The sequence below is a fragment of the Muntiacus reevesi genome, chromosome 9, assembly GCF_963930625.1.
Source record: "Muntiacus reevesi chromosome 9, mMunRee1.1, whole genome shotgun sequence".
Taxonomy (NCBI): Eukaryota; Metazoa; Chordata; class Mammalia; order Artiodactyla; family Cervidae; genus Muntiacus; species Muntiacus reevesi.
This window is the reverse complement of record NC_089257.1, coordinates 3,358,032-3,370,840: the sequence shown is the minus strand read 5'-3', so window position 1 is coordinate 3,370,840 and position 12,809 is coordinate 3,358,032. Positions and strand designations below refer to the sequence as shown.

The following is a 12,809-nucleotide window of genomic DNA, read 5'->3' as shown; positions in this document are numbered from 1 at the left end:
GAATCACCACCAAACTTCTGCACCAAAGAAAATGTCCTCCTTGGCTCTTGTGATTGAAATTCTAAGATGTCCCCCAAGATCCTTCTCCCACCCCCGGGCACACATGCTTAATAATCCCTGGGGCTGTATAGGACGAATTTTTCTCCTGTGGTGTTGTGTTTTATGGACCTTATAAAAGGGAGAACAACCAGGAGGAGTTTAAAGGGAGTAGGCTCTTTCTAAGGTCAGAGATTAAAAACTCGATTGGAATTCACCCGGAGGGAGGTTCTCGGTTGCTGGCTTTCAGGATGGAAGGGAGGGCAAGGAATGTGAAGCAGTCCCACCTCAGAGCCAGCCAGGAACAGAATTCTGCTACGACTGCAAGAGCTTGGAGGAGGACCCTGAACTCTAGATAAGAACACAGCTCAGCCAACACCTTGATTCCAGCCTCGGGAGACCCAGGAGCTGAAAATGTGTAGCCACGCTGTTGTGGTTCAGTCAGTCCGTCTAGTCACTCAGTCGGGTCCGACTCTGCGACCCCATGGACTGCAGCACGCCAGGCCTCCCTGTCCATCACCAACTCCCGGAGTTTACCCAAACTCATGTTCATCGAGTCGGTGATGCCATCCAGCCATCTCATCCCCTGCCATCCCCTTCTCCTCCTGCCCGCAATCCTTCCCAGCATCAGGATCTTTTCCAATGAGTCAGTTCTTTGCATCAGCTGGCCAAAGTATTGGAGTTTCAGCTTCAACATCAGTCTTTCAATGAATATTCAGGACTGATGTCCAAATGGTTGGTTGGATCCAACCAGTCCATGCTATTGAAGGGGAGGAAGCCAATTTTGACTTTATGTTGGAACTGTTTCTTTTACTTGCTTTTCCTTGCTTTTGTTATTATAATCATACAGAATGGGTTGCCTGACAGAATCCTGCCCCTCTGCCTGACTTTTAAAGAACCTTTGTTCAGACCGACCCACCTGTGGAAGGCAGAAAGGAAGAAATTAACACATCCCCTGCTGAGGCTTGCCATTGTAGGAGATGTTTGCAAGTTTCAGGGCCTTTTTACTTTGCATCCTCACCTCCCCTCATCTCTATAAAAGAACTTGGCGTCCAGACCCCAATAAGATGGTTGCTTTGAGGCGATAGCTTGCCATCTTCTTGGTCTGCCGGCTGCCCATCTCTTCCTTGCCTCAACACTTCATCTCTCAGATTCACTGGCCTGTTGTGTGGTGAGCAGAGCAAGCTTGGACTAGGTAACAATGCCACGCCCACACCTCTGACCTACAGAACTGTGAGCTAATATATGTTGTCTGAAGTCACTAAATTTCTGCCAGTTTGTTATATGGCATAAAAGTCACATACAACCCTCAAGGTCCATTTCCTTCTCAGGACGAAATTTACGGTTGGTGTCATTGATGGTGGGGGTGTTGATAGGCACAGGCAAGCACCCCAAACAAATCGGCTGGGGGACCTCCCAAAGAACCCAGGGAGAAGTCAGGAAATATGAACAGGAAAGAGGAGAGGTTTTATTCCAGGCAGAGATCCCACCTCCCTTCCCCTCAGACCATAAGAAGCTGGTTAGCCTCCTCTAGCTCAAAGTCCCACCCTCAGAGAACCAACGAAGGGCAAGAACCAGAACTTCAGGGCTGATCAACTGCCTGCTGCCTGGGCTCAACCAACATCCCGCTGGGGCAGGTAAGAGATGGCAGAAGGGCTAACATCACCCCAGGAGTGAGCAGCCCAGGAGATAGGGATCTGGGCCGTTGCCCTACGAAATCAACCTTGATTCACAGTTCCTTTGACACTTCCCTATTTGAAAGCTACAACAACTGATGAATGCTAGGGTTCAAAGGATCTTTAGACATGACCCAGTTCAGTCTCCATGCCTAAGACATGAAAAGTGCTCTGGACTGGACTCAAGTTCAGTGCTCTTCCTGCCCCCAAGGTGAGATAACGCCCACTTCCCCTGCGGGCATCTCCTCTCCCGGGATGGTGCACACACAGCAAGGCTAGAAGGAATGTCTTTGCAGTCAGCGCCCATCCCCCTATCCCAGCTTCCACCTCAATACCTCCCCAGGCCATCTGTCTCTCTCCATCTCTGCGGCCACCTCCCTAGCCCAGGCCACGACGCTGGATAATGTACATTTGAGCCCATCATGCCCATGTTTCCCATTCAACGTGCTGCCTTTGCACTAGCAATTAATTCAAACTCATGACCACTGCCGGCAAGGCCCCCCATCCGCCGACTTGTCCAACCACCCTGGTGTGTGTGACCCTTGTCATACTGATTTCTGCTCCTTTGGCCAAGCTGAAGCTTTGATACCGGCTCCTTCTCATCCAGCAGGCTCAGCTCAGAGGTTGCCTTCTCAGAGAAGCATTCTCTGAGAACTCTTTCTAAAGAAGCCCACACAACACATTCCCCATATCTAGTTACTTTGATCCACATTATTCATTTATTTCCACCAAAGAGATATGAAGAACCAAATGGCAACCCACTCCAGCATTCTTGCCTGCAGAATCCCATGGACAGAGGAGCCTGGGGGTCTACAGTCCATGGGGTCGCAAAGAGTCAGACAGGACTGAGCAACTAACACTTCAACACTCAAAGAGATACACTCTTGTTCTTTTGCTGGTTTTTTATTTATTATCTGTCTCTCTGGAGAAGAAAGTTCCAAGGGATCGGGGACCTTGTCTTTCTTAGTCACTGCCTGGAACTCTACCCAGGTCATAGAAGGAGCTTTTCAATTAGTTGATTTACCATTTACTTCCTGGAGAAAGTCCAGCTGAGTGAAGATCAGAGTATAAGTCCATTAATTTGAATACCACAGGTGTCTTTCCGAGCCCCAGCTGCCATGAGCACTATGGCGGGCCAGGTTCTTCTGAGCACTGAGTCATACATTCATACATTCAATAGACAGTCAGGGTCTCTAATCTCAGGGAGCCCTAAGGTAGCCAATAAAGCAAGACAGACAAAACGAACCTCTTGGTAAAACAAGGCCCTGTATCGAGTGGACACAGAAGGATAAAACTTGCACGTGCTGTAAGATACCGATTTCTGTGCTACTGAAACAGACCAGGGCCCTGTGGTCCTTGGCCCCCAGGTCCTCAGCCTGCCTTTGTCTCTGGAAAAAGACTTGAGCCACAGAGTAAGTTCAGTGACAGAAGTGAGAAAACGCAGAAACAAAGGAAATCAAATAATAATACTGCATTCATTAAGCATCGTCAAGGACCTTTAATTCCTTCTCAAGGGCTGTGGATAGCATTCTGAGCCGTGTCCTGGGAGCTGTTTTATAGAGACCGAGGTGGGGAGGGTGACCACATGATGACCGACTGCAGCCGGGAAAACTCTGCCGCAATTCTGAGAACTGACCTCAAGAGATGGAGATGAACCGTACCCAAAACAACCCAGATGATGCGGGTCAGACCACCGAGGACCAATTTCAAGGCGACTGTCAGGGCTGGCTGTGCTGGTTCTGCATGTAGCCCCCTCCCTGTATCTGTAAAAGCTCTTGCCCCCCTGACTGTTGAGGGGCTGGGGTGTCAGCCTCTGGGCCGATGTCTGCCCTACGCCTCTAGTTGCTGGCATCTGAAATAAAGCAAACTTTCCTTCCCACCAACTTGGCCTGTTTATTGGTGTTTGAGCAGTAAGCAGCCGGATCCCACTTTCAGTAACGCTGCCAGAGTCGCATTGAGGGCAAGGGCAGGCAGAGAGGGCTCCTTTGAAAAGGTGCTCCTTGGCCTGGGCTCTGAAAGACGGACAGGCCGGATAGGTGAGGCAGGAGAGGAGAAACACTTCCAGGCGCCAAACCACAGCACTGCTGGGATTTGAGCCAGCATGTGGGCGATTTGCTGTTTCCTGGAGGTGAGGTCAAAGGATGAGGTGACTTTTCTTTGTACCAAAACCGAGCCCCTCCAATGAGCAGTGTAGACTTAGCGAAAGTCGCTCAGTCGTGTCTGACCCTTTGTGACCCCATGAACTGTATAGTCCATGGAATTCTCCAGGCCAGAGTACTGGAGTGGGTAGGCTTTCCCTCCTCCAGGGGATCTTCCCGACTCAGGGATCAAACCCAGGTCTCCTGCATTGCAGGCGGATTCTTTACCAACTGAGCTATCAGGGAAGCCCATAGTGTAGACTTAACTGGCCAGCAACTCAACTCCCTGTATTACCAGGCTACTCTGGTTTCTGCCCAACCTGCGATGCTCCACAGAAAGTACTCCTGCCAAGGTCCCCACTGGCTGCCTGATTGCCAAACCCAACAGACACTCTTCAGTTCTTGTCCTACCTGACCTCTGTGACGCCTGATATCTCTTTACTTCCTCCTTCTTAAAAACAGCGTGTTTTCTTAACCTTTCTAGCCACTCCTTCCCAGCTTCTGTTGAGGGGCTCCACTTCCTCTTCCAGAAAGTTAAATATTGGCCATCCCCTGGCTTCTTGGTGCCCTTCTTTCCTAACTCCATGCCTGCCCTGTGGCTTAGCCCATCCACCACCCTGTCTCAGGCTGCAAGATATATACTAATCACTCCTAAATCTTTATCTCCAGCCCCGGAACTGCCACTCCCTGGGTCTGGTCCACAACTACAGACTCACCTATCCAGTCACCCAATAAACTTTCCAACTTGGGTGTCCTACATGTGTTATGAATTCAACACATGCACGCACACACCCCTACACAAACCTGCTCCTCCTCGTGTGGTCCCTTCCTCTGGAGAAGCCATCACCTTGTACCCACCCCCCCAAAGCCAAGACCCCGGGGCCGTACTCCACCCACCCTCTCCATCACTCGCACATCCACAGTCCCAGCACCTTCACCATCTCCTCTCCCCAACCAGTCCCACCACCTCCACCCCTCTTCGAAACAACCACTGGCCATCCTTCACTTGGACCACCTCCCCATCTCATCTTCTAACCAACCACTGACCATCTTTCACCTGGACCACCTCCCCATCTCATCTTCTAGCCAACCACTGACCATCTTTCACCCAGACCACCTCCCCATCTCATCTTCTTTTTTTTTTTTCCATTTATTTTTATTAGTTGGAGGCTAATTACTTTACAATATTGCAGTGGTTTTAAAAATATGGAACGCTTCATGAATTTGCGTGTCATCCTTGCACAGGGGCCATGCTAATCTTCTCTGTATCGTTCCAATTGTAGTATATGTGCTGCTGAAGCGAGCAGCCCATCTCATCTTCTAACCAACCGCTGACCATCTTTTACCAGGACCACCTCCCCATCTCATCTTCTAACCAACAGCCGGCCGTCAAGTACTTCTGAAAAATACTCTTTCTGATCTGGCCCCTCCTGACCTCAAGCTGAGCACTTCTGACACTTGGGACCAGGATTCTTCTTCGTTGTGAGGGGCTGTCCTGTGCCTAGTTGGGGTCTGGCAGCATTGCCCTCACCCTCTGTTACCAGTGGTACCTTCCCCCCGAGTTGGGGGGTCCAGGTGACAGGCGGCCAGCGGTTGGTTAGAAGATGAGATGGGGAGGGGGGAGGTGGTCCGGACACGACTGAGTGACGAACACTTTCACTTTCAATGACAGCTTGCACAAGCCAGATCTACACGTATAGTGAACATATCTACATATATAGAGGCCCCGGGACCTCTTCCAAGTTTAAGAAGGAAGGTTATCGCCTAAGGAGTTGTGATCCTTTGTGAGATTAAGAAGGAATGTTGTCTCCTCAGGTGGTCTGATTAATGCCTACACACAACACACATCTTCACTAGCGGGGTGGGGGAACGCCAAACACAAGGAGAAAATTTTTACGTTTTTTATGCTTCAGTCTTTCTTGTCATAAAATATACAATGATTTCATCCATTTCCCCAACACAACACCCCCAACCTGCTCCAAAGCCTCCTGGTTCAAGTCATCCTGCAGTTTCCGCAAGCAAGTCCTTGCCAATGGCAAACGGAGATCTTAGGGTGGTGGAAGCGAAAGAGGCCCCCTGCCTTCAAACAGTCATTCATTCCTTCCCTCCCTTTTTCCTTTCCCTCCCTTCCTTCCTTCCATCTCTCTGTCTCTCTCTCCTCCTGTGTCTCTTTTATCTAGTATTTCTTGAACCTCTATTGTGTACCTCCTTGGAAGAAAAGCTACAACAAACCTAGACACCATATTAAAAAGCAGAGACATCATTTTGCCAGCAAACGTCTATCTATTCAAAGCTATGTTTTTTCCAGTAGTCATGTATGGATGTGAGGGTTGGACCATAAAGAAAGCTGAGCACTGAACTGATGCCTTCGAACTGTGGTGTTGGAGAAGTTTCTTGAGAATCCCCTGGACTGCAAGGAGATCCAACCAATCCATCCTAGAGGAGATCAGACCTGAGTGTTCATTGGAAGGACTGATGCTGAAGCTCCAAACTTTGGCCACCTGATACAAAGAGCCGACTCATTGGAAAAGCCCCTGATGCTGGGAAGGATTGAAGACAGGAGGAGAAGGGGACGACAGAGGATGAGATGGCTGATGGCATCAAACTGACTTGATGGACATGAGTCTGAGCAAGCTCCAGGAGATGGTGAAGGACAGGGAAGCCTGGCATGCTGCAGTCCATGTAAGTGCAAAGAGTCAGACACGACTGAGCGACTGAACGACAACAATTCTGTGCCAGGTAGTGAAATTCACTCGGTTGTGTCCGACTTTGCGACATCATGGACTGTACAGTGCCAGGGTCCAGCCTCGGCAGGATCCAGGGGGTACCCTCAGAATGAACGGCGTCAGCAAAAGAGAGAGAGAGACACGTGAGACCAGCCTTGATAGGGCCAAGTCTGCGAGGGAGAGAGAGAGCAGACGGGGGGTGCAGCAGGGTCTGGCCATGCTTTATTTTTTACCGTGGCTTTTATACCCTAAGTTAGTACATTTCTAAGGGGAAGATAGTTTAACATTACATCAGCTTGTCCTTCATGAAACCAGGGTGCTTTCTGCATACTTCTTTGTTCATGAGGGTCTTGTACATTATCTTCTGGCCTTGGGGCCTATTAACATTTTATGCAGGTCAGGTGAACGTAAACCTATTTTCTGTTTCTCTGGTGACCTTAACTGAAAGGTAGCAGTCTCATAGGGCAACAGTGCAGAGTAGAAGTATAACCTTGTTAACACAAAAATTAATCCTTCTGCAGAAGTTGTCAGTTGCGTTTATCTAAGAAGTTTACCCCACACAGACTCTGCGGCTTCGGTGAGGCAGCTTCTGCCTAGCACTCCTGGCTGACAATTAACAACCATCTCATTGTTACCATGCTAGGGCTAAGCTCTTATTTCTCTAGATCTTTAACTATATTAACAATGGTTTCTAGAATACAACCTTAGCACATTAAAAGCAAAAACACAGCAAGCAAACGTCAACCCAATAACCACCTTTAGAATAATTTTTCTTATGTTTTCTAATAGGACTTCCTCACTCCCCAAAGAGCTCTATGTCTACTAGGGCCTTTATATGATCAGGTTCTTTATGCTGTTTTATGATTAGGGTATTAATATAAGCAATCATGCATATTAGTACCAAGGGCATAAACGCATTTGCCAAACAAACTAAAATACCAGAAAAGGAGTTTAAATTAAAACACTCCTTTCACCCTGGATAATCTCATAAAATACCACCACCCGGGAAACTTACTGATTAAAGTTCTAAATTGATTCTTATTTGGGAAGAGATCAGGGAAGGCCTTCTGCCTGTGTCACAGAAATTAGGGAGTAGTCTATTGAAGCAGAAAGACAGATATCATCTTTAAGGTGAGCGCCGGGGGCAGCTTTTCAAAATCCCTGAAAACCTGATCTGCCTTGCCCGTCAGGTTTTCTCCTCATGACCTTGTCATGGGTGGGATCTCGTGAGCTGGCTCCCAGCAGTACAGTCCATGGAATTCTCCAGGCCGTAATACTGGAGTGGCAGCCTTTCCCTTCTCCAGGGGATCTTCCCAACCCAGGGATCAAACTCAGGTCTCCCGCATTGCAGGAGGGTTCTTTACTGGCTGAACCGGAAGGGAAGTCCTCTGTGCCAGGTGGGGAGGGGGCAAAGCCCGAGGATACAGGGGTAATAAAAGACACAGGCATTGGACCTCCCTGGTTGGTCACTGGTTAAGAATCTGCCTGCTGATGCAGGGGACACAGTAGTGACCCCTGGTCTGGGAAGACCCCACAGGGCATAGAGTAAAAGCCTGTGGGCCGTAACTACTGAGCCCGAGCTCCAGAGCCTGTGAGCTGCAACCACTGAGCCCACGCACCTCAGCTACTGAAGCACAGTGAGGAAGACCCAGCACAGCCAAAAACAGATGCATTTATTAAAAATTACTTTAAAAAGATAACTTTGTCATTAGGGAAAAAAAGATACAATTACTGCCTACCTGGAGTTCCCAGACTAATGGAAGTCTTGCATTATTGTTTTTCTTTTAATCTGTACATTAAACTGCAACTGCAACAAGCTCTATGCTAGACAAGTGCCTGGTGCAATGAAAATCCATACAGGGTAACAGGCTGGAAAGGAAAGAAGGGAGATAGGAGCTGAAAGCTGGAGAAACTGTAGGACTTAACCATGGGTTGGGTGCGATGCATTCCAAGCAAGGAGAGTAAAATTGTTTCACTTTTAAAGCACGCACATTAATGGAAAATAATTTCAAAAATAATATATGTGTGTAAGAATCACTGAATCACCTTGCTATGCATTTGAAACATTGTAAATAAACTATACTTCAATAAAATATATAAAGAGAAAAAAACAAAGCATTCACTTGACCTTTAACGCCATATTGTGTGTATATTAACAATAAAAATTACTCCAGATCTGCTTTGAGCCAGGGCCAAGTGCTTTTCACGTGGAGCCTCTTTATCCTCAGCAGCAGGGAGAAGCTGTGACCCGTTCAAGAACACACAGCCTGAGGACATGAGAACAAGTGCAGGGGTGGCTGTCTGCGCTCCTGCCTGGACCCCAGCCGTCCCTGACCCCTGGCCCGGAAGGAATCCACAACCCAGTCCCTGGTGATTGGCAGTTCTGTGCCCACAGACTTCCTGCAAGGACTCCTGCAGAAGCAAAGAGTAGGGCAAAAGATGGATGTGAAGGTCGACATTCTTCACTGGCTTGAGATTTGGGATAATTAGAAAGTCTTTCTTTTTTTGTCTTGAAGCTTTCCCATTCTACACCATGCAGGAGGATAGAAATGAGCTTGGGCAAATGCTTGCAGGCTGGTTTCTGCCCTGAGCCAACGCAGTGACGTTCCAGGCTCCCCCAGGCCTAGAGGTCTCACTCTGTCCGCCCCCCGGGGAATCACAGATGCTACCGATAGCACGCGGGTGCTTGCCTGCCAGAAGCCAGGCAGTTTATGTCATGTTCTAAGTGCCTTGAAGTCATTACTTCACTTCATCCTCCCAACCCCAAGATACAATTCTATTGTTATTCTCAGTTTACAGATGGAGAAACCGAGGCACCCCGAACCAAGTCCGGAGCTCAGGTGAGAGAGAGCCAGAAGCTGGTCTTGGAGACTCCGGCTGCCTCCATGTTTTATTCCCCGAAGTCCGCTCTAGTCTTTCCAACCAGCCCTGTGCCGTTTATTGTCTCCATCACAGGCGAGGAACCTGAGGCTCCGGGGATGAAGGGATGCTTTGAGGTCACACAGCTGGTCCGTGTCTGGGACTCCCAGAGCCTTTCTGCGGCACCAACGGCTTGAGTCTACCCTCAGGCTTGGGAGGTGACCCTGGGCTCGGGAAAGGGAACGCAGATGGCCCTGAGCGTGGTCCCGGAGAGTCAGCCCCGCGGTGGGCAGCAACGGGCCAGGAGTGGTCAGACGTGGCCCATCTGGAACTCCTTACCACCAACAGAGGGCCGGAGTCTGGATGGGGGCCTGTGGGCTTGGCGCCGGAACGCGAGCGTTCTTCCCACAGAGCGTTCAAGGAGGGACTCGGGCTGTGCCTGAGTCACACGCGATGCATTCGGGGATCATCTAGGCCGAGGGATCGGCGGAGAGAGGAGCTCCGGGCCATGCCTGCAGGGACCCCAGGTTTCGAATTAGCAGAGGATCAAACGCCCTGTGAAGCAGACAGCCAGCGCCTTCAGGCCGGAGAACAGTCAGTCCTAGATCAAGTGAAAGCCGCTCAGCCTGTCTGACTCTTTGCAACCCCATGGATTATATAGTCCATGAGATTCTCCAGGCCAGAATACTGCAGTGAGGAGCCGTTCCCTTCTCCAGGGGATCTTCCCAACCCAGGGATCAAACCCGAGTCTCCCGCATTGCAGACAGATTCTTTACCAGCTAAGCAACCAGGGGAGCCCAAGGGAAGAGGATTAAGAGCCGTGATGGGGTTCCCCCAGAAACTCCCGCAGGGGCTCCTCTGGCTGCTTTTGTTCACAGCCCTGACCTGCTGCCCCCCGCCCCTCTCCCGAGTCTCCGCCATCTGGGACGCCCGCCCAGGCAGCGCCGGGGGACAGGAGAGACAGAGGCACATCGCCCCAGACGCAGGGCAGAGCGGGAGGTCACTGTGCCACGGCCATCAGACGGGGGTGTAGGTGGCCGTTTACAGTCAGGATTGTGACAGCGGCGTGGTGCCGTGAAGGAGGGCTTGGGAGACGGTTTCCGTCATCACACACGCAGCTGCATCACGGGGAGCACCCAGGCCCCGTCCTCACCGCAGGCACTTCTGGTGCTGAAATGGACGGCGATAGCTCCCTATCACGCAGCTCTTCACTGTCTGACCTGCTTCACAGCAGCCGTGCCTTTCTTACGTGAGAACGAATGCCAAGAGTGGAAAGGAAAGGCCGAGGCGCGCGAGGCGTGAGCCGCTTCGGTCTGTGCATCTTTCGCAGAACTTGCAGCAGCGCTGGGTGGGCTCAGGGCAGCCGGAGGTTCTCAACCTCTGCGGTCCACAGAAGCCACCACGAGGAGTGTCCGGGGAAGAATATACCACGTTCAGTGGACAGCACGTGGAGGTGACTAGCTGTGAAGACTGTGTTCTTTGGGTCTGGATTTCCAGCACCTTTCTTGATAGTGAGACACCAACTGCTTAACAAATAATCCATGAGACAGATAGGAAGAGGAGCATATGGAGAGGTGCAACCTCTAAGAAAAAAGGGATCAAACTCATCCTAGATAATGTTTGCAAATAAACTTACAGCATTAAAAAACAGGAAGAACGTAAAGAAAAGGTCACACCTAAAAGGAATGTGACCTTAGGAGGCAGACAGATGTGGGCTGTTTTATTTATTTTTTTAGTATCTGTTTTATCTACTTGGCTGCACCAGGTCTCAGTAGCGGCATGCGGGGTCTTTGTTGCAGCATGTGGGACTCCCGTTCCCTGGTCAGGGGTCGAAGCCCAGCCCCCTGCACCGGGAGCACAGTCTCAGCCACTGGAGCACCGAGGGCGTCCCGGGACGTGGGCTGCAGCAGCAGCTCCACCAGGCACTAGTTGGATGGTCCTGGTGAAGCTTGCCGTCAGAGCCTCACTGTCCTCATCCGCAAGTTGGTGGTGAAAGCAGACGGTCACACACAGCCCCTGACTCACACTGTCCCCGTCCTGGGGGCAGCAAGCACCCTCCTCTTCCTCCGGGTGGACTGTCCCCCCAAGAGAGGACCCCGCCTGGCACCGCCCGCAGCAGCCCCTGAATGCTGAGGCTGGCAGCAGAGAGCAGGGCGCCACTGCCCAGCTGCGGCTGAGCGGAACCAGCCCTCGTGAACCCCCCGGCGAGCCCGCTTCCTTGTTGGGAAGGGCGGTTGATCGCATCGGACAGGGAACTCACAGAAGGGTGTCCAGGATGATAAAAACGCTCTAAACTTGACAGTGGTGACGGTGGTACAACTCTGAATACACCAGAAACCAACGCGCTGTGCACTTTAAATGAGTGAATTGCACGGTGTATGCATTCTATCCCGATAAAGCTGTTACTAAAAAAAGTAAGGTGCCTGGATCTCTCAGGAAGTGCAGAGAACACCTATATCCAGAGAGTCAGGGGTGATTTCTGGGGAAGATGAGTCAGTGAGAAGCAGCTCACGGGCCCAGCCCTAAGAGTTCTCATTTCCCTTCTGTGAAAGCCTCTCAGTAGTGTCCGGCTCTTTGCGACCCCATGGACTGTAGAGTCCATGGGATTCTCCAGGCCAGAATACTGATGTGGGTAGCCTTTCCCGTCTCCAGGGGATCTTCCCAACCCAGGGATCAAACCCAGGTCTCCCGCATTGCAGGAGGATTCTTTACCAGCTGAGCCCCCAGGGAAGCCTCTAAGGATGTGCCTGTTCTGGACATTTCATGTCTGAATGAGTCATACTACATTCGTGGTCTCTCTTCCCTCACTTTGCATGTTTTCAAGGTTCACGCATGTGGTTGCAGGTATCAATACCTCACTCCTTCGTATCACCAAGCAATAGTCCACCATGTGGTCATTCCATTTCATCAATTCATTCACCAGTTGCTGGACACGAGGCAACCTTGTTAAAATTTAATTCATTAGCTCTAATGCCAGCTTTGATCTGTTAGGTCCACACCGGGTCTAGGCACCTGACCTAACTTCTAACCCGGTCCAGAAAGGCAGGTTTATTTCCCCAAACACTGATAAAATAACTGAGAGGTGGAGAAGCGGTCCATCCAAGGTCACAGTGGTGACCGAGCTGGGATGCCAAGAGGGCTGGCTTGGCTCCCAGTCCACTGTGGCCCAGCCCACCACACCCCACGTGCCTGGCTCTGTGCCTCGTTAAAGCTGAAGCCAGAACAAGACTCCACTCAGTGATCAGTCTTCCAACAGGCAGTAACTGGCACCACATACCTGGCAAGCAGGCGCGAGTCCCTGAGCCGGGGGTGAGACCCAGAGGCTGCCTCCCGGGCCTTTCTGTCCAAATGGGAAGAGGGGTCCCGAGAGGAGG

At 50.7% G+C, this 12,809-nt stretch overlaps 1 non-coding gene across 1 annotated transcript; it reads right to left on the bottom strand.

Annotated features, from left to right (window-relative positions):
- Positions 1-5,050: 5,050 nt before the first annotated feature.
- On the bottom strand, positions 5,051-5,157 carry LOC136176196 (U6 spliceosomal RNA). Its single transcript, XR_010664562.1, has one exon. It is a non-coding gene; the product is annotated as a U6 spliceosomal RNA (small nuclear RNA).
- Between the last annotated feature and the right edge of the window lie 7,652 nt (positions 5,158-12,809).